This window comes from Vulpes vulpes, chromosome 4, assembly GCF_048418805.1.
Source record: "Vulpes vulpes isolate BD-2025 chromosome 4, VulVul3, whole genome shotgun sequence".
Classification (NCBI taxonomy): Eukaryota; Metazoa; Chordata; class Mammalia; order Carnivora; family Canidae; genus Vulpes; species Vulpes vulpes.
The window spans coordinates 20357341-20378929 of NC_132783.1; the positions used below are offsets into that span (position 1 = coordinate 20357341).

General features: G+C 40.0%; 1 protein-coding gene and 1 pseudogene across 1 annotated transcript in view; both read right to left on the reverse strand.

The window, feature by feature from the left end:
- LOC140598704 (rho GTPase-activating protein 20-like) overlaps positions 1 to 6084 on the reverse strand; it is a 39134-nt gene extending 33050 nt beyond the window's left edge. The window contains exons 1-2 of the mRNA XM_072757230.1: positions 5731 to 6084; positions 3509 to 3623 (exon numbers count right to left, since the gene is read on the reverse strand). The gene's annotated coding sequence lies outside the window, so the exon portion shown is untranslated. The remainder of the gene's footprint in view (positions 1 to 3508; positions 3624 to 5730) is intronic.
- Positions 6085 to 7863: 1779 nt separating this feature from the next.
- Positions 7864 to 21094, reverse strand: LOC140598509 (mitotic spindle assembly checkpoint protein MAD2A-like; annotated as a pseudogene).
- Between the last annotated feature and the right edge of the window lie 495 nt (positions 21095 to 21589).

Sequence of the window (21589 nt, forward strand, 5' to 3'; positions counted from 1 at the left end):
ATTTCTTGTATATTAAAGGTATCATCGACCAAATTGAATAGAAAGTCTTGAAGATTGAGTTCAAGGAATCCTATTTGACCTTGACACTTGGAACATTCATCTTTCAGTTTTCCTGACCTAAGGTTACCCTTTTTTTTCCTCAATAACTAGACCTATTTAGTCCTTCAGTAAGGAGAAAATTAATCATTGGAATAACAGAAAAGCTATTTTAATTGGTAGAATCAACATACAAACAAAGCTTGGAAGACAACAAGTGTAAAAGAGAATCTGACTAATATTAACACTGATAATATGAAATACTGGAAGTCTGAATATTAAAGCAGCAGAGAGATATGGAAGATAATGTCACAGATTTTTCTCACCTATTTATTTATATAGCAAGAAATCAATTATATACCGTGTAAAATTGATGTAACAAAATAGAGTTTAAATATACTCTTTAAAATGACAATCACCAGAAATATCAAAGCAATGTAACTGGAAAAGTGTAGACATGGATGGATCAAAGAAATAAGTTTCTCATCTTCCAATAGATGCTATCTAAGGTTGATAAACAAGATAAAAGGAGAAATCAAGTATTAACACATATTTCAGAGGTACTGTGATAACCACCAGGAGAACAGAAAATACTTAAAAACAGGGAGCTGGAAATGAGTCGGGGAACAAGTTCAGGCTGAGAATTTACTTTTCTCTTGTTATCATTCTCTACTGCTTGATTTTTAAAACATGTGTATGTATTAAATTTAAGTTTAAAAGTTAGAAGAAACAAAACCAACTCGACTTTTTGCAGCTGCAGCTCTTGGCACCACTTCCTTCCCATCTGCAATCTCTCTCCTCACACCAGTAGTCCAATCCTATGGAGGCAGGAAGGAATAAGAGACTAGAAAAGTTCCTGTCCTGGGGATCCCTGGGTGGTGCAGCGGTTTAGCGCCTGCCATTGGCCCTGGGCATGATCCTGGAGACCTGGGATCGAGTCCCACGTCGGGCTCCCAGTGCACGGAGCCTGCTTCTCCCTCTGCCTGTGTCTGCCTCTCTCTCTCTCTCTCTCTCTCTCTCTCTCATAAATAAATAAAAATTTTTAAAAAGCTTCTAAAAAAAAGTTTCTGTCCTGAATTTAAGTTTTTTGGAATATTTTTGTTTTGTGCTTGGGTTCTATCTTTTCAATGTGCAACTCTTTGGAATACTAACTTTTGACTACTTTAATCTGTGATATCTAGATCCTCTTTAAAGTTTTGCTAAACTTTGTTATCCTTCTTTTACTTCTTGACAAAAGACTAATCTTGACTCATTGCCTCTTACTGTGATCACAGTATTTTATTTTCTTAGAATCTTGATTCTGTCCAACTACTGCTTTGCCTGGCCCAACTCAACCTGCCTAGGTAGGAATGAAACATCTATGGAAGAGAGATGACAATTATCATTTTCAGAAAAAATAAAACTTCATATACTAGTAAAACATAGCACTAAGGGAGTAGGATGATGTTCATTATCCCATTCCTCATGCATTTTAAGAGGAGAGTGTACTTCCCTGTCCTAGAGAGAACAGACTTGGGAGAATGTGGGAGGAGAAATTCTCTCTAGACTTGTGGTCTCACAATCTTGTACCAAAGTAGCCAAAACATGAGACACAAGACACAAGGAAATGAAGAAACCAGAATACCTATCTACATTTTTGAAGAAGGCAATAATGTCTCAAATGTCACTCTCTGAGAGAAAGTAGGTAATATATATGGGAGACCACTGCACACATCACCAAAACAAAACAACAGCAAAAGCAAAGGAATACCTATATTAAACATGGGGAAGCACAACTATTGATGGGCACTTTCTGCTCAGTCATACAGATTCACAGGCCATGGATTCAGTGCTGGTGCAGCTGGCTGGCTTGCCACCGGACCTAGACCAGGTCCTCGCTGTCTCCAGCATAGGTGCTACTAAGTTATCTGCTGTGCTCCGATAGCAGTATCAGATGACATTACATAGTCACTTAATTGGGGTACCACAGTTTTGTTTGTGACAACTTCTATAGTGGACAGTTTCTTTTGTGACTGCTGACCCCTTGGAGACTAGAACTAATTAGAGATTTGAAGCAACTTTGAAGAGGCTGAAGAAGCTATACTCATTCCTGTGAAATCCCAGGACACAGCTGCAGCTATAGGAACCTCGGCTCTAAGTAAAAGCCTCTGGCTTACACTGAGCCAATTGTATAAAATGGAGAGTGAGAGCATTTGGACTTTAAATAAAAGCTCCATGAGCTTTTCCTTGCAAGGGGATTTAGTTTGTGGGGAAGTTGAGTAACAAAAATCAGTTTCATATTGTTCAAATTTGGGACATTTTCATATTGATATAGTTCTCTGTATTCATTTCATAAAATCTGGTGAGCTATTTTGGACAACATGACTGGGCATAATTAGTGATAAGAAATAGAATTAGAGAGTGAACTTTCAGCTTAGTACTATCTGACTCATGGTGCTAGTCTTTTATGGGCAAAAAGCAAAATGCCCTTCAAGAAGTCCCAGAACGACTCTGTGTAGGGAGAAGCAGACATGGGGTCTGTGTGAGCACAGCAGCACTGTGAGCATGCACCACTCGGCTGAGAGGGACAGCTGCCTGGTCCCCTTCTGATGCCTGAGTACAAAGGGTTATGACATTGTTTCTCAGCCTTCCATCATGCGTACACCGCCTTCATGACTTTTCTACAAATACATGTTTTTAAGTATTCAGCATGGACTTTACAATCTTTGCTCAGGGTAATATGTGTTAAAACATGTTAGGAAAAAAAAACAGGTATCTTTCTGACTACAGATGAAAATGCATACATAATTAATAAAACTGAAAAAAAAATGCCTGGGAGTATGCTACTTAAAACAACTCACATGATGCCAGTGGAATCCACAATGTAATATATTTAAAAAATTAAAAAGCTGGCAAGCATTAGGAGGGATGCATGTTATTCCCCTCTTCAGGATTCGACTCCAATCCTGATGACACAACATGGTGTTGGAGAAGAGATTTGGGGTCGCTCTCTTCACTTTCTCACACCATCCCAAGCAACGTAGAGCAGACCTTTTTAAGACCTATAGAAGCTGTGTAGAGCTTTTGTACTTAAAGAGTTTCTTGGTCCCCTATTGGAGTGGGCTTGAGTGAGGACAACTGCAGTTGTCTGGCCATCCCATGGCTTGTTTATGGAGATGCAGTAGCAAACCCTGTTTTTGCATGACGTCTAAGCCTCTACCCAGCTTTACTAGGGAACCCTATAATTTGGATGATAACATACATTTCAATTGCCTGCTGTGTCCCCTTTCTCGAACTGGTTCCAACCCGTAAATAAGCCCAAATTCCAACATAGCATGTAGTTACATAAACAAGTGAAAGAATGAGAGAAGAAAACATTGATGGAAGAAAATGCATGCTGCTATTATACAGCAAAAATACTATGTATATATAAACATTTAATGATAGCTTATTTTGAAAAAGTGTTTTTTAAAAAATGAATGCAACTCAATACTCAAATAGTGTTGAGTTCTCCTTCCCCAACTTGCAGGTACAGTCATGTAGTATTCCAGTCTTTCTGGCTGAGTCCCTGCAGCTGGAGCAGGGCACCTTCCGCTGTTGCCGAGTTTCTGAAAAACAGTGAGAAAGAATATTAGTTTAGGGTCAGGCCTGGGGCTAGATCCTGGATATCTGAAGTTCAGCAAATTACCTGGCCTTCCTGAGTCTCAGGTTTTATACGTGTAAAATGGGAATAACCCCTCTAGATTTGCTGTGAGGATTAAGTAATAATGCATGTGAGTCAGTGACACTGCCGTTCAGAAAGAAATTCAGATCCATGTCTAGGTATCCACTGGGTATGTCCATAACTAGATAGTTTTGGAAGAGGTTTGAGATCTTTCCCTTGCATGGATAGTGGAGTATGTGTGGTCGTGCCTATAATCAGAGGCTTTTGTTAGCACAGATAAAATGCCAAAACAATAAAGATTTTGATGTCATGTGTTCCTTTGTGCAAACAAGCTTGCCTAGCAAAATGGTGCAGATAAACACAGATGAATGGAATTTATACAAATAAATGAAAATTATGTTTCTCTAGTATAAAAATAGATCAAATGGTAAGAGCACAAAAATAGGTGAAATGGTAACATAAACTGACTTTTGTAATCAGAGGGTCAACTCTTGACATTTTCCTCTCTAAGCTTTTTCTGATAGTTTTGTTGCTAAGGCTACCATGTTTTTTGCCAGATTGGAAGAGGATTGTCAACTCTAATGAAGATTAAGTAGATTTCCCAACGAGATTTTTTAAAAATAAGCATCAGTTAATGCTGCTGGCTTTCAAAGCCATATTCATGAAGAATGGAAAGATCTTTAAAGAGTTGCTCTTAGAGACTCCTAAATCTGGGAAACGAACAAGGGGTAGTGGAAGGGGAGGTGGGTGGGGGGATGGGGTGACAAGGGGACGGGCACTGAGGGGGACACTTGAAGGCATGAGGACTGGGTGTTATGCTCTATGTTGGCAAATTGAACTCCAGTAAAAAATAAATAAAAAATAAATAAAAAACAAAGATCTGCTCTAAGAAGGTGTAACTAATAAAATTTGAAATTTAGCAGCATTTCTATTCCATAGTTATTCCAACACACAAGTTTTTATCATGGTTACATTGTACAAAAATAACTTAAAACAGAACTTTACATATTTAATAAAAAGATGAAGATATTATTACTTACAACTTTAGCCAAAAATTAATTCCCTAAAGAGTAAAAGGTTATTTAATGAACAATTCTTTTGACTGGTTGGGAAAGTGTTGCACAACGGTTCACAAATTCACACTTGATTTATTCTTTGAACGATATAGATAACTTACAGGATTCAGTCATCTGTCTTTTGGTTCCTGCCATTAATTGGTTAAAGTCATCTGAGGACAGTGTAATTACAACGCTCCCAAAGAAACCTGGAGTTTTGTAAATACAGTAAATGGAAAGTAATGTGTTATGGACATTCAATTGCTAAAAGGATGTAAAAGGGTAGGAGCCATTAGGAAAGGTGAATACACACTTCTCTTGATGTGCTTGCTGAGGAGCCAAATGAGCTTCTTGATCATGGACAGAAGAGACCACCTAAAGTTTAAAAAATGTAGAGCTGTTTGTGTGTCCATTGATCCTGCAATTCTACTTGTGCACTAAAGCAGGAAAGTTAAATGAAAAATTACCTAGCCAATACAGGTGCTGTGTTTTCTTCCTCTGATGTCTTTATATCTTTGTAGCCAGAAATCCCAATGTTAATTTCGAATAGGAAAGGCTGAATACTAAAGTTAAAAGTTCACCTTAATTTGAATATTGTAGCATTAGTGACATCTGATGAAAAAAGGAGTTACAGGGTAGCATTATTTAGGTATCCTGATCTTTCTATCACTTTCATCAGATTTTCGCACAGCCCTCTCCCCACGTCCATGGGAAGAGTGTACTTTCTGGCCCCATTGAAGTTTGGCTTAGCCTTAAGGCTTACCTGCATCAGTGGAATATGGACAAAAATGTCAGTGTGAACGTTCTGAAGATAAGCTTTAGGAGTCCTGGTGAGCCATTGCCCCTTCAATGATAGAAGGAGACACGTGCCCTGCAGATTTGCAGGGGCAAAGAAGAAGACAAGCACTCCAGATAACCCACAGACTACACGGGAAAAAATTGTTATTCTATGGTTGTTTGTGCAAAAGCCAATTAATACATGAGACTATTACACACCTCTGTGTGAATTCCCATGGAGGCTTGACTCCTCTCTCCAATTGATGACACTGGGAGAAGAATCCTGGAGACGTGTGGTTCAGTCCCTTCTGGGGCTCTATTTCAGACCCGGATAGGCCCAGTTGGAACATGTTTCCATTCCTCTACCTATGGTAAGCAAAACTGAGTCAAGAGTCCAGGGCAGGCCCATTAGGCTCTCTTAGAATCTTGGTTTCACTGTATAACATGGTGTGGAAGTCATGTAGGGCTTTTTTTTTCTTCCAAACATTTATTTAAATTTTAATTAACATATAGTGTAATATTGGTTTCAGGAGTATAATTTAGTGATTCATCACTTACATATAATACCCACTGTCCATAGGTCATTTGCAATTCTTACATCAGTCGGTTTAAATATCTTCCTCTTAAGGTGGACTTCAAGGTATAGGAAAAGAGGGCAGGACAAGTTTAGTTGGAGCCATAGGCTAAAGCTTTTCCAGTTGAGCTTTGCCAATAAAGCTTGTAGCGTGGCTCCCACTCAACTCTAATATATGTACTAGTAGGAGTCAGTAGTGGTATAAGCCACGAAGTATAAGTGGTAATATTAGGACTTTTTAATTTGGCGAATAAAAACAACTGACAGAAATTTAAGTATTATCCATGATCTATTAAGAAAGTTGCTACTGGTGAACATTTTTCATGGAATGACCACATTATTTCTGGTTATTTAGCAGAGGCATTTAGTGTTTCCTAAAGCAGTTACTGCTTTCTAAAAAGAATTTCAAACTTTTGTCCCAAAAGTAGGACCAGATTTTTTTAACTCTTCATATTTTTACTGAACTTCCAGTTCTGCTTTCCTTCTCAACCTAATGTTTCATGTTTAGAGGTTACAAACAGCACAGAATTTAAATGCTTTAATCTTACTAGTGTCCACATTGTAACATACCTCATGTTTGGAAAACCAGACTCTTGACCATACCTTAATTCAACATCATTTTCCTTTCTGCAGAACTGCTTTTCTTATTCAGGAAAAGGACATATGTGGGTGGACCTCAATTAGATAGCTTCAACAATTCTCCAGGCAATGGGCTTTCACAATAGCATTCACTATACCTGTCATCAAATACTGGCACTTATTTGTCTTGCAATGAGAGAATTGCCTTTTATTCTTAACAAGCAGGCAACTGGATCAAAGAGATTAGATTACTCAGGTGAAAAAACAAATACATAATGAGATAAACCTGTGTAGTAACTGCCTGGAAGCTTGCCATCTATTTTCCTCTCCATATCTCAAGCTTCAGAAAGACCAAGACTTTGTTTCATTCATCCTAATACTTGGCACTTTAACAGGTGCTCACTTTGTCATTTCTGAATGGGTGATACAGGCTATGTGTTTTTACTTTATAGTGAAGGTTAATGAGTTAATTCATATAAAAAGCTTAGAACGGTGTCTGATACTAAGCACTTAATTACAAAACAAGGTAACATTTAGGATAGAGATTAGAAAAGACGTCAGAAGTTTGCCTTAAACTGACCCTTAAAAAATAAGGAAAACTAGGCTGGCAATAAAGCTAAGAGGATAGAAAATTTCTCCAGTCCACTACATGCTAAAATGAATTAATTCCAAATGACATGTATTATTTTATACAGAGAATGATGCTTATTTTAAGTCTAAGGTTATAAGATTAAAGGGATATAATCAAAGCTTGTTCGTTAAATTGAAAGTACCTCCAGATTTATTCAAGTTGGTATCCTTAGGCCTCAGTAGGCACAAGATATTATTTGCTATACTGAATCCATTCTATTATATGTGTTAATACCACACCAATATAAACATATTTAAGACAAATTTTAAACATACATATTTAACTTTATTTCATCATCATTTATTTTTTTTTTAATTTTTATTTATTTATGATAGGCACACAGTGAGAGAGAGAGAAGCAGAGACATAGGCAGAGGGAGAAGCAGGCTCCATGCACCGGGAGCCCGACGTGGGATTCGATCCCGGGTCTCCAGGATCGCACCCGGGCCAAAGGCAGGCGCCAAACCGCAGCGCCACCCAGGGATCCCTTGATCATCATTTAAAGCTTGATTTTATAAAACATAAAATAATTAAGAGTTCTGTATCACAGGAATTTATACAGTGGCAATACACATAGCTTTGTAGGTTCGAGTTCTACAACAAATCAAAATCAAATAATTGGAAGTGTTTTCAATATGGAAAATATACAAATGAAATAAATGGCAGAGACCTATTATGAGCAATGTTTCATTACTTGCAGGTTGTCATTAGATAATTTCAGAATCTAAACAAAGACTCTCAATATTCATACTTCTGTTGCTGTATTTTACATTTAATATCTCCCTACCTATAATCCAGAGGCAAAGTCCTTGACCAAAAGGTCTGATTTAAGAAGGCATTTAGTTTTATGGCAAAAGTTATCCATCTACAGTTACCACTTTCAAGGAATTGACAACAATGCTGATGTGATCTGCTAGTTCCCTTTTGAACAATGTGCAATAATTTATGCCAACCCTGTATCAAGTCATACAGGTAACAAAAAATGGGACAATTATGCACAGTTCAATAGATGTATAATGTTAAGTTTCCCCAGTCTAAAAATTAACCAGTGATACAAAATTTATCAACTATAGTTGACTTGGTTTCAGGAAAACCGCATCTGAGAACCACAAGTACATCACTGTCCTAATCTCATCCTCAGTCACTGGTCGGAATTTTATAGGCCACCATGCTATTTACTTTGTGGATAGTAGTAGTAAATGAATGAAGACAGACTTCCTCAGAATTGGTAATAAACTGTGGTCCCGACTCTTCCCATTTTTCAAGTACAACCAAATCTTTGTATAAATCAGTAGGTCAAATGAACCTAAATTGGGGATAAGATCATTAAAGTACAATTATTTTTTGAAAGGTACAAGTATCCTTCCTCTCTCCCTCACATGTGAGCCACCTATCATGTCAGAAAAGCTAGTTTGGCTTGATCTCCAATCAGTTATATTAGCTAATTGCTTTTCTTCAATGGAAATTTTAGTACAGAAAATACTGTACTCCTTTTTACTTAATGAAAAACTCGATTGTTTTTTTTTCTTCAAAGAGAAAAGCCATTAAAGATATTTGCAGAAAGTATATAATTGATCACGAGACAGCATGAATCTAAGCCAGAGAAAAAGAACATCTTGGTTTTGTGACCGCTGTATCCCAATGCCCAGAACCATGGAAGGCATACAGTAGGCATTTAGGGTATATCTGATGAATGAAGGAGTAACTAAGCCAGAAAAGAAAGACACAGTTATACCTGTCTAAGTCTTAATTATATACAAGGAAATGTGTATAAAATAAAAGTAATGGAAGAAATTACGTCAAAATATTCAGGAGTACTGAATGAAAACTTTCATTCTTTCCCTATTCGGCACTTGTAAATAAAACACAACCAGCATCGCTTTAGATTCATGACGTTTTTCTCACTTATATACCATGACATGGATAATTAAGAAAAAACTCAACAAAACTGTTAATTCTTAAAGTAATAGCTTAATCTTTCCACAACAAATCTGAACCATCATGAAGTCATATAATACTTACAAGAGACTTCCAACAGCGGCAGAAACGTCACGGTAGCTGTGATCTGTCGGATTACGGAGAGGATCTCATCCTGGATGGCCTTCTGAGACTTTCCTCTGGGTGTGCTACTGAAGAAACCAAATGAGTTGATTCATTTTAAGTTTTAACAAGTTATTTAAAACACTGGTAAGATTATTTGTTTGATTAAATGCTTCAAAACTCAAATTAAGGAATGCATTCAAAAGGAGTTTTTAAAAAACAATTATAATTTCACTTATTATTCCAGTGATTAAGGCTGATCTTAGTATCAGGTCATTAAATAACAGATGACCAGAAAACCTGCCAAGTGCTTCAAGTCAGGAAACATTCAGCATATTGTAAAATAAAGATAACAATTAGTATCTAAGATCTTTAATTGGCATAATCATTTTGGCATTTTTAGGAATACATAAATGTCTAATTCTGTAGTGCTTCAAAGAAGATGTTATATCAAGTTGTTTTTATTATTAAACATTTTCCAGGGGAGGGGCAAGATGGCGGAAGAGTAGGGTCCCCAAATCACCTGTCCCCACCAATTACCTAGATAATCTTGAAATCATCCTGAAAATCTATGAATTCGGCCTGAGATTTAAAGAGAGAACAGCTGGAATGCTACAGTGAGAAGAGTTCGCACTTCTATCAAGGTAGGAAGACGGGGAAAAAAGAAATAAAGAAACAAAAGGCATCCAAGGGGGAGGGGCCCCGCAAGGAGCCAGGCGAAGGCCAGGGCGAGTGTCCCCAGGACAGGAGAGCCCAGGCCCAGAGAAGCAGGAGCTTCACCAATCTTCCTGGGCAGAAAGGCCTCGCAGGGAGTTGGAGCAGGACCCCAGAAAGGCGGGGATGCCCGCAGGCTCCGTGGGACACTACCAGAGCAACTGCGCCCCGGGGAGAGTGTGCTGAGCTCCATAAAAGGGCTGCAGCGCAGACACAGCTCGACCCGGGAGCAGCTCACAGGGGCTAGGGCCACAGTTCCGCAGAGAGGCGGCTGTGTGGTGGGAGCACAAATCCAACAGCACAGGCCCAGGAGCACAGGGCGCCAGGGACACAGCCCAGGATCCGGCCTCCTCCCGGGACAGGCAGAGGCCAGGAGGGTCCAGGATGGGAAGGACGCTCCTGCCCCAAGCTGAGCAGATCAGCGGCCCCGACCCCGGAGCATCCAGGCCCCAGCAGATGGAGAGCTCCGTAGTTACTTCAGGAGCTGACTCCAGGGCTCCAGAGCAGGCCGCTGCCACTGCAGGTGTTTCTTCTGGGGCCTCAAGGGGTAAACAAGCCCCTCTGAGCCCTGCACCAGGCAGGGGGTACAGCAGCTCCCCCAAGCGCTAACACCTGAAAATCAGCACAACAAGCCCGTCCCCCAGAGACCAACTAGACGGACAAGTTCCAGGGGAAGTCAAGGGACTTAAAGTATACAGAATCAGAAGATACTTCCCTGTGTTTTTGTTTGTTTGTTTGTTTGTTTTTGTTTTTTGTTTGTTTTTGTTTTTGTTTTTTTGTTTTGCTTTTTGAATTTTATGTGTTTCCCTTGGCCTTTTTTTCCCTTCTTTTTCTTTCTCTTTTTCCTCTTTTTTTCTTCCTTTTTTCGTTTTTCTTTTTCTCTTTTCTTTCCTCGTTTCTCTCTTCTCAATTTCTCCTTTTCCCAATACACCTTGTTTTTGGCCACTCTGCACTGAGCAAAATGACTAGAAGGAAAACCTCACCTCAAAAGAAAGAATCAGAAACAGTCCTCTCTCCCACAGAGTTACAAAATCTGGATTAGAATTCAATGTCAGAAAGCCAATTCAGAAGCACTATTATACAGCTACTGGTGGCTCTAGAAAAAAGCATAAATGACTCAAGAGACTTCATGACTGCAGAATTTAGACCTAATCAGGGAGAAATTAAAAATCAATTGAATGAGATGCAATCCAAACTAGAAGTCCTCACGACGAGGATTCATGAGCTGGAAGAACGAGTGGGTGACATAGAAGACAACAAAGAGGGAAACAGAGGAAAAAAGAGACAAACAATTAAAAGACCATGAAGATAGATAAACGGAAATAAACGACAGCCTGAGGAAGAAAAACCTATGTATAATTGGGGTTCCCGAGGGCGCCGAAAGGGACAGAGGGCCAGAATATGTATTTTAACCAATCATAGCTGAAAACTTTCCTAATCTGGGAAGGGAAACAGGCATTCAAATCCAGGAGATAGAGAGATAGAGAGATCTCCCCCTAAAATCAATAAAAACAGTTCAACACCTCGACACTTAATAGTTAAGCTTGCAAATTCCAAAGATAAAGAGAAGATCCTTAAAGCAGCAAGAGACAAGAAATCCCTGACTATTATGGGGAAGAGTATTAGGGTTACAGCAGACCTCTCTACAGAGACCTGGCAGGCCAGAAACGGCTGGCAGGATATATTCAGGGTCCTAAATGAGAAGAACATGCAACCAAGAATACTTTATCCGGCAAGGATCTCATTCAGAATAGAAGGAGAGATAAAGAGCTTCCAAGACAGGCAGGCACTGAGAGAATATGTGACTTCCAAACCAGCTCTGCAAGAAATTTTAAGGGGGACTCTTAAAATTCCCCTTTAAGAAGAAGTTCAGTGGAACAATCCACAAAACAAGGACTGAATAGATATCATGATTACACTAAACTCCTATCTTTCAATAGTAACTCTGAACGTGAATGGGCTTAATGACCCCATCAAAAGGCACAGGGTTTCAGACTGGATAAAAAAGCAGGACCCACCTATTTGCTGTCTACAAGAGACTCAGACAGAAAGACACCTACAACCTGAAAATAAAAGGTTGGAGAACCATGTACTACTCAAAGGGTCCTCAAAAGAAAGCAGGGGTAGCCATCCTTATATCAGATAAACTAAAGTTTTTCCCAAAGACGGTAGTGAGAGTTGAAGAGGGACACTATATCATACTTAAAGGATCTATCCAAGAAGAGGACTTAACAATCCTCAATATATATGCCCCGAATGTGGGAGCTGACAAAACTATCAATTAATAACATAAATTAAGACATATTTAGATAATAATATACTTGGTGACTTCGATTTAAGGCTTTCTCCACTGGATAGGTCATCTAAGCACAACATCTCCAAAGAAACAAGAGCTTTAAATGATACACTGGACCAGATGGATTTCACAGATATCTACAGAACTTTACATCCAAACTCAACTGAATACACATTCTTCTCAAGTGCACATGGAACTTTCTCCAGAATAGACCACATACTGGGTCACAAATCGGGTCTGAACCGATACCAAAAGATTGGGATCGTCCCCTGTATAATCTCAGACCATAATGCCTTGAAATTAGAACTAAATCACAACAAGAAGTTTGCAAGGACCTCAAACACGTGGAGGTTAAGGACCATCCTGCTAAAAGATGAAAAGGTCAACCAGGAAATTAAGGAAGAATTAAAAAGATTCATGGAACCTAATGAGAATGAAGATACAATCGTTCAAAATCTTTGGGATGCAGCAAAAGCAGTCCTGAGGGGGAAATACATCACAATACAAGCATCCATTCAAAAACTGGAAGGAATTCAAATACAAAAGCTAACCTTACACATAAAGGAGCTAGAGAAAAAACAGCGAATAGATCCTACACCCAGCAGAAGAGAGTTAATAAAGATTCGAGCAGAACTCAATGAAATTGAGAACAAAAGAACTGTGGAACAGATCAACAAAACCAGGAGTTGGTTCTATGAAAGAATTAATTAAGATAGATAAACTATTAGCCAGACCTATTAAAAAGAAGAGAGAGAAGACTCAAATTAATAAAATCATGAATGAGAAAGGAGAGATCACTACCAAAACCAAGGAATTAGAAACGATTTTAAAAACATATTATGAACAGCTATACGCCAATAAATTAGGCAAACTGGAACAAATGGACGCATTCCTGGGAAGCCACAAACTACCAAAACTGGAACAGGAAGAAATAGAAAACCTAAACAGGCCAATAACCAGGGAGGAAATTGAAGCAGTCATCAAAAACCTCCAAAGACACAAAAGTCCAGGGCCAGATGGCTTCCCAGGGGAATTCTATCAAACGTTTAAAGAAGAAACCATACCTATTCTACTAAAGCTGTTTGATAGAAAGAGATGGAGTACTTCCAAATTCGTTCTATGTGGCCAGCATCACCTTAATTCCAAAAGCAGACAAAGATCCCACCAAAAAGGAGAGTTCCAGACCAATATCCGTGATGAACATGGAAGCAAAAATTCTCAACAAGATACTAGCCAATAGGATCCAACAGCACATTAAGAAAATTATTCACCATGACCAAGTAGGATTTTTCCCCGGGACAGAAGGCTGATTCAACATTCATAAAACAATCAATGTGTTTCATCATATCAGCAAGAGAAAAACCAAGAACCATATGATACTCTCATTAGATGCAGAGAAAGCATTTGACAAAATACAGCGTCTATTCCTGATCAAAACTCTTCAGAGTGTAGGAATAGAGGAAACAGTCCTCAACATCTTAAAAGCCATCTACGAAAAGCCCACGGCAAATATAATTCTCAATGGGGAAGCACTGGGAGCCTTTCCCCTAAGATCAGGAACAAGACAGGGATGTCCACTCTCACCACTGCTATTCAACATAGTACTGGAAGTCCTAGCCTCAGCAGTCAGACAAAAAAAAGGCATTAAAGACATTCAAATTGGCAAAGAAGAAGTGAAACTCTCCCTCTTCGCCAATGACATGATACCCTACGTAGAAAAACCAAAAGCCTCCACCCAAAGATTGCTAGAACTCATACAGCAATTTGGTAGTGTGGCAGGATACAAAATCAATGCCCAGAATTCAGTGGCATTTCTATACACTAACAATGAGACTAAATAAGGAGAAATTAAGGAGTCAATCCCATTTACAATTGCACCCAAAAGCATAAGATACCTAGGAAGAAACCTAACCAAAGAGGTAAAAGATCTATACCCTAAAAACTATAGAACACTTCTGAAAGAAATTGAGGAAGACACAAAGAGATGGAAAAATAGTCCATGCTCATGGATTGGCAGAATTAATATTGTGAAAATGTCAATGGTACCAGGGCAATTTACACGTTTAATGCAATCCCTATCAAAATACCATGGACGTTCTTCAGAGAGTTAGAATAAATTATATTAAGATTTGTGTGGAATCAGAAAAGACCTCATATAGCCAGGGGAATTTTAAAAAAGAAAACCATAGCGGGGGGCATCACAATGCCAGATTTCAGTTTGTACTACAAAGCTGTGGTCATCAGGACAGTGTGGTACCGGCACAAAAACAGACACATAGGTCAATGGAACAGAATAGAGAACCCAGAAGTGGACCCTGAACGTTATGGTCAACTAATATTCGATAAAGGAGGAAAGACTATCCATTGGAAGAAAGCCAGTCTCTTCAATAAATGGTGTTGGGAAAATTGGACATCCACATGCAGAAGAATGAAACTAGACCACTCTCTTGCACCACACACAAAGATAAACTCAAAATGGATGAAAGATCTAAATGTGAGGCAAGATTCCTTCAAAATCCTAGAGGACAACATAGGCAACACCCTTTTTTTTAACTCAGCCACGGTAACTCCTTGCAAGATACATCCACGAAGGCAAAAGAAACAAAAGCAAAAGTGAACTATTGGGACTTCATCAAGATAAGAAGCTTTTGCACAGCAAAGGATACAGTCAACAAAACTAAAAGACAAGCTACAGATGGGAGAAGATATTTGCAAATGACGTATCAGATAAAGGGCTAGCATCCAAGATCTGTAAAGAACTTCTTAAACTCAACACCAAAGAAACAAACAATCCAATCATGAAATGGGCAAAAGACATGAACAGAAATCTCACAGAGGAAGACCTGGACATGGCCAACATGCACATGAGAAAATGCTCCGCATCACTTGCCATCAGGGAAGTACAAATCAAAACCACAATGAGATACCACCTCACACCAGTGAGAATGGGGAAAATTAACAAGGCAGGAATCCACAAATATTGGAGAGGATGTGGAGAAAAGGGAACCCTCTTACACTGTTGGTGGGAATGTGAACTGGTGCAGCCACTCTGGAAAACTGTGTGGAGGTTCCTCAAAGAGTTAAAAATAGAGCTGCCCTATGACCCAGCAATTGCACTGCTGGGGATTTACCCCAAAAATTCAGATGCAATGAAATGCCGGGACACCTGCACCCCAATGTTTCTAGCAGCGATATCCACAATAGCTAATCTGTGGAAGGAGCCTTGGTGTCCATCGAAAGATGAATGGATAAAGATGTGGTTTATGTATACAATGGAATATTACTCCGCCAATAGAAATGACAAACACCCACCATTTGCTTCAACGTGGATTGAAGTGGAGGGTATTATGCTGAGTGAAGTAAGTCAATCGGAGAAGGACAAACATTATATGTTCTCATTCATTTGGGGAATATAGATAAGAGTGAAAGGGAATATAAGGGAAGGGTCAATAAATGTGTGGGAAATATCAGAAAGGGAGACAGAACTTACCTACTCCTAACTCTGGGAAACGAACTAGGGGCGGTGGAATGGGAGGAGGGCGGGGGGGCGTGACTGGGTGGTGGGCACTGAGGGGGGCACTTGACGGTATGAGCACTGGGTGTTATTCTGTATGTTGGTAAATTGAACACCAATAAAAATAAATTATTTAAAATAATAAAATAAACATTTTCTAAAATAGACCAAAGGCTTCAGGAACAAAGTACATTTCATTATGAGAGAGAGTTCTGAGTTTACAGGTAAGCATGCCTTGGACAATGCTAAGAATTAGCATATAATGAGGGGGCATTTCCCATCCAGAGGATCTAAGAACTTCAGTTCAGAGTGTCTTAGGAAGTTCATAGCATTAAATGAAATACAGTAGAGCTGCATATCAAGCTAGGAGAACGTCTAGGATAATACTTCATGGTTAAAAGTACCTTGACACAATCCATTAAATGGGCCACCTAATACATCCTAATACACCTAATACATAGCTTACATATAGCACCATAAATACTAACGGTTGAAATTCATGGATTTTAGACTAAGGGCAGTTATGTTAAAAGTACACTATACAAGTCCATAATAGGCATGACTCTTTTGTGAGCACAGTTTGTGAGTCTTATTCTTCTCCAAAGGAGATCTAACATAATTAGAAACAAACTACCTTATACGAAGCTAGTTCAATATAGTTAGAACTCATTTAGTCAAGAAAACAAGTTTTGGGGAAAAAATCATGAAAATGGAAGCAGTTTAATTCATACTTACCTGTCATCTTTTGCAGTCTTGTCGCACTCAATATCAACCTGCCACCTTTCAAGGACTTCACTGCTTTCATTATTTGAGATGAATACCACCAGTTTCTGAACTGAACACTTGTATAACCAATCTGCAATATAGAACAAGGCATCTGTTTTGATTCACTGCATTACAAAGTAACTCTTCCCAGGTCTCACTTTCTACCCTTAGCAAATCCTACCACTGGTATTTTGGAACTCTTCCAACCTGTACAGAAAACTTGCCTCACGATAACCTAGCTCCCGTTTTCCAATTCTCCGTATCCATAGCAGATGTAGTTATTACTGAATGCTAAGCACAGAGTAGTGAACATGCAGTATACTGTAATCCAAAGTAAATTGCAGAAGATGAGCATTAATCTAATCATTACAGCAATGAATGTAAATTTTTAATTGTAATAAGTGCTAAGAAGGTGCAGTATGTGATCCAATGAGAGAATATAGGAAAATTTGACTCAGGGAATTCTCACTTGACTTCAGTTCTACTAGTAAATACCATTAAATATGCAAAAGGTTACAGAAAAGGGTACAGGTCTAAAATACTGGAAAGCAAAAAGTATCTGACCAGAGGAATGAAAGGGTAATACAGATACAGTTAAGAAAGGGAGAATGGGGGATCCCTGGGTGGCGCAGCAGTTTGGCGCCTGCCTTTGGCCCGGGGTGCGATCCTGGAGACCCGGGATCAGATCCCACATCAGGCTCCCCGTGCATGGAGCCTGCTTCTCCCTCTGCCTGTGTCTCTGCCTCTCTCTCTCTGTGTGACTATCATAAATAAAAAATAAATAAATAAAAAATTTAAGAATTATTAGATATGCCACAAAAAGCCAAAAGAGAAAAAAAATCATTTGGATTTCATCAAAATTAATAACTTTAAAAAAAAAAAAAAGAAAGGGAGAATGAACAAGGTCGGTTTGTGCAAGATACATAGGGGTCAGACCACACAAGGTCACATGGGCTAAATTAAAGAACTTATACTTCAAGAACCAGGGAAGTCATTACTGTGTCTGAAGCAGGGTGTGATGTGATTAAACTTATATTTCAGAACTATCCTTTTGGCTGTGATGTGTGGAAAGTAGAGTGGAAGTAAAGAGAGGATCTAGGGATGCTAATTGATTAGTAATTCAAGCAAGAGGTACTGAAGGCTTATAGAAGGATAAATTGGGAGAGATGGATCAGTATAGGTAGAGTGAAGAGATTTCGTGGTTAAAATTGTTAAGATTTATTGGATACTTATGAGACTAAGGAAGAGGAAATACTCAGGGATAGTTCCCAACTTTCTGGTTTATACCACTGGTTGGAAGGTTGATCCATTCATTGAGAGAAAGAGAATGGGAATGAGACATGATGCTTACAATTTTATAAGGTTCTATTTTTCTTCTTTTTTAAAGATTTTATTTATTTATTCATGACAGAGAGAGAGAGAGGCATAGAGAGAGAGGCAGAGACACAGGCAGAGGGAGAAGCAGGCTCCATGCAGGGAGCCTGATGTGGGACTCGATCCCAGGTCTCCAGGATCATGCCCTGGGCTGAAGGCAGTGCTAAACTGCTGAGCCATCCGGGCTGCCCTAAGGTTTTATTTCTAAGTCATCTCCACACCCAATGTGGGGCTGGAACTTACAACCCAAGATCAAGAGTTGCATGCTCTACTGACTGAGCCAGCTAGGACCCCCTTAAATTTAGTTTTCAAGTATCACTAGGATAGCCACATGTGGATATCAAGGGAGCCACTTACTATATGAGCAAAGAGAAGACTTGGGTTGGATGTATGTTTGTGAATCAACTACACAAAGATTGTTAGTAAAGTTATGTATGTGTCAGAAGTCATCTTAGAGATTATAATAAGGGGGCCTCATAATGAGCCCTGAATTAATCTTGGAACTTGGGATAATATACTCAAGAATACACAGTTGTTGTTTTCTTTCAAGAGACAAAAACAATCTTGTAATATTTAGGACTTGTGGGCCCCCTAGGTCTCTTGCGTAGTCTTTTAAAAACTAGCCTTTCAAAATCTGAAAACACTCAGTTTGCAGGTAGTACAAAAATAGGCCACTTGTTGGATATGTGCCCTCAGGCTTGCCGACCCCTCGACAAAAAACAACCTTTTCTCAATTTTGCTCTGAAAAGGAAGAGATTGGGTAGTCACTTAAAGATCTGGGGTGGGTGGACATTTTTTTCTTTTAAAACTGAAGACAAATGAAACCAATGAAAATATCTCAAAAGAAAGAAGTCAGAAATACCAGAGAAGAACTAGGGTAGAGTCCTTAAGAAGGCTAGAGGGATGGGGATTCAAAGCGATTGAACAATTTGCCTCTAAGAAGAGCAATTCCTCCATTCTAACTAAAATAAAAGGGACAAATTAAATAGGAAGGTGTACATACAACCGAGGTGAAATGTCATCAGTGTAGTCTTAAAGGAGACAACCTAAAAGCCAGTAACTTAGGCAGGGTTTGCTTCTTCATCAAATTAAGGTGACATAGATTCTTAGTTACTTCTATGTTGCAGGCTAAGTAATCTGAGTATCGCCCTGGGTGATTTAGCCCTGAAGATGATAAAAATATAATTAATAGAATTTTAAAAATAAAGCCTCTTGAAACAATATATATATATATATATATATATATATATATATATATATATATGACTTAGGAATAAAAAAATACTATAATGTTTTTTTTGTTTTTTTGTTTTTTGGAACTAGCTTTGGAAGGTCAAATGAGGAGCCAGGGAGAAACATCCTATAACACAGAAAAATTAGAAGTGAGAATCCTAAGTAGAGAAAAACATGGGGGAAAAAGAGACAGAATAGATGGAGAACAAGTATTCAGGAATTTCTTGAGCTACGGAAAAACAAGGAGTGTTCAGATAGAAACGGCTAACTTACAGGCAGGATTTTAACAAAGACAAATGAAGAAAGTAAGACATTAAAATACTTTATTGGGTACTCTATTAGTAGTATTTTTTTAAGTTTAGTTCCCAGGCTGGATCCAATTTCATTTTCTTTTATCTTAAAATAATGACGGTTTTAAACTCTAGGCAGCTATAGAAAATATGTCATGTAAAAATATATAGTGGATTTCTCTCCAACAATAAACATCATCATAGTTATGTAAAATTCCAGCTTGTTCCACCTGGCTACACGAACTGCAAAAATCACTTCAAAAAGAGTTGATAGAGATTGTTTTGTGAAGCCAGATCAGATTCCTAACATCAACGTATTTAACCCACTCAAAATGTGGTAGGGAAGAGTGGAGTTTCTTTCACTTTATTATTTCCTTCCTTCCGAAGGAGAATCGCTATATTTGAGATTGCAGTGTTTTACACCTCTTTGTATAGAGCTGAAAAATGAACACCAAGATGCCAGAAAGTAGGGTCCAAGAAGGCCTGCGAAACTCAAATTGGTTTTCAACAATTAAATACCTTTCACTTGTTCCACTACATTACTGAGTTATTTTATGAGCTCAGGATTTGTTGTTATAAGCAAGGTGAATCCGTATTTCTGCACTCTGGTAGAGGTTTCAGGTGGCCACGCTGATATAAAATGCTGTTGATGCCAAATGCTGAAAACAAAAGGAATGTCAAAGTTATTTCCACTTTGTAACTCTGGAAAATAAAACCTATTTAGATGTGGCTTCGGTTTCATTCATGGCATCAAACTGAAAAAGCCTAAATGTGCGTTTGTGGGTGTCTCGCTGAAAGCAGAGTAGGTGAAAAGTGCCACTGAAAATCCTTACAAATGTTGCTTCTAAATCAAAAGAACACGATACGTGCTTTTATGCGGAAAGAAAAATGCCAAACTGCATTAACCTAGCGTCAAAGTAGAACTACAAGCTCACGGTAATGCAAGCCCCAATTCAGGTTATGTGATCACAGGGTGTCCAAATAGGCTTTTGTGTCTGGATTAGCAATTGACTGATTAACCGGTCCAATGCTCCAGAGCAAGCCTCTCCCTCACTTTTCCCTCCTCTTCTCCTGCCAGAGTCTATCAGAGGGTGCAAACATGGCCTGGTCCAGGACAGAGTTTCCTAAATCCAGTCCATCGCCCTCAGTGCCGGAATCAAAGCTTGGTGGATGGGCTGTGCAAAATGTACTGGGGCTCCACCCGCTCGGGGCGGTGCAGGCCGGCGGGGCTGGGAAGCCTGTGGGATCCGCAGTTTAAAGCAAGGCTGCTGGGAGGGGCCGGCGCGAGGCAGGCCTGGGCAGCACCTGGGCTTCCCGCTGCCCCAGGAGCAAGGCGCCTAGATTAGATTCTCCAGCCAGGCGGGCGCTGGAGCAGAGCCGCCCCACCGCCATCCCCGCCCCCGCCTCCGTGGCCCAGGGCCTCCAGGGCCGCCGGGCCTCAGCTCTCCCCGCCCTCTGGCCTGCGGGAGCGGGACTTACAGAAGAACTCGGCCACGATGTCCGCGCTCCCGCGCAGGGCGATGCCTTGCTCGCGGGACAGCTGCAGCGCCATGGCCAGGCCTAGGGACGAGGGAGCGCGCTGCTACCTGGCAGGCGTCGACCGCACAGCCTCCAACGGTTCCCGCCACTCGTTTGGAAAGTAACGACGCTGCTCCCCGGGGCCTTCCGCGCAGGCGCGACGAGCCTCTCAGCCCGCCCAGCGCCAGTCTCCCTGATCGCTGGAGGGGGCGCCTCGCGCAGGCGCAGTGGGTAGGCGTGGTCAGGCACTTCCGGGTTGTGGGGCTCCGAAGGGTCCTGGCGGGCCCCTGTAATTGTGGTCGCGGGCAGCAGCTGAGGCGAGAGGACTGCAAAACCTGCTTTGACGCCCGCTCCCGAGGCCTGCGGACTGAGCGGCCCAGGATCCCAGCTCGTCAGTGCCAAAGCGATTGTTTCTTTTTTTTTTAATTTTTATTTATTTATGACAGCCACAGAGAGAGAGAGAGAGAAGCAGAGACACAGGCAGAGGGAGAAGCAGGCTCCATGCACCGGGAGCCCGATGTGGGATTCGATCCCGGGTCTCCAGGATCGCG